This window comes from Mus pahari, chromosome 17 (genome assembly GCF_900095145.1).
Source record: "Mus pahari chromosome 17, PAHARI_EIJ_v1.1, whole genome shotgun sequence".
In the NCBI taxonomy this organism is placed as follows: domain Eukaryota; kingdom Metazoa; phylum Chordata; class Mammalia; order Rodentia; family Muridae; genus Mus; species Mus pahari.
The window spans coordinates 15193967-15195004 of record NC_034606.1 but is presented as its reverse complement, the minus strand read 5'-3'; positions in this window follow the sequence as shown (position 1 = coordinate 15195004).

Sequence of the window (1038 nt, the reverse complement as noted above, 5' to 3'; positions counted from 1 at the left end):
AAGGTACCATGAGGTGCTGAGAAGAAGGTATATCCTTTTATTTTAGGATAAAATGTTCTGTAGATATATGAATGAACAACCATCCAGAGACTGCCTCACCTGGGGATCCATCACATATACAACCACCAAACCCAGACACTATTGCATATGGCAGCAAGATTTTTCTGATAGGACCCTGATATAGATGCCTCTTGTGAGGCTATATCAGTGCCTGACAAATACAGAAGTTGATGCTCATAGTCATCTATTGGATGGAACACAGGGCCTCTGAATAAGGAGCTAGAGAAAGTACCCAAGGACCTGAAGGCATCTGCAACCATCTAGGAGGATCAACAATATGAACTAGCCAGTACCCCCACAGAACTGTGTCTCTAGTTGCATATGTAGCAGAAGATAGCCTCGTCAGCCATCAATGGGAGGAGAGGCCCTCGGTCTTGCAAAGATCATATGCCCCAGTACAGGGGAATGCCAGGGCCAGGAATTGGGAGTGAATGGGTTGGGGAGCAGGGCGGGGAGGGTATAGGGGACTTTTGGGATAACATATGAAATGTAAATGAAGAAAATATCTAATAAAAAATAAAAAAGAATATTGTGTTAGTTTGTGTGTATGTATGTATGTGTGTGTGTGTGTGTGTGTGTTTGTGTGTAGTGTTTTTATTTTAAGCAAGAAAAAAATTGAATCCTGACTTTAATTTCTCATAATGTCTATAGGGTGTGGTTGCTTTAGGGAAACTAAGTAATGTGTCCAAAATGAGAAACTCTGTAGTCCAACCAGGCATCATAAATCAAGGTAGAAGTCTTATAGTGTAAACAAAAGTCCTAAGGAAAAGATCACTCTGGGCAATGACTTTGGCTAGTGACTACAGAAAGAGAAGAATAAGGTTGTTTGAGCAACAGGTGGCAGGCTGCCATTCTAGTAGAAAGTTCAAATGTTAGCTACATTGTTGTTGATCTAGAAAGAATAGTCCAACATTCAAGAAAGACATGTCTTCAGACATACCAGCAGAGCTCTCTAGAATGTTCCTTGTGAAAACTACT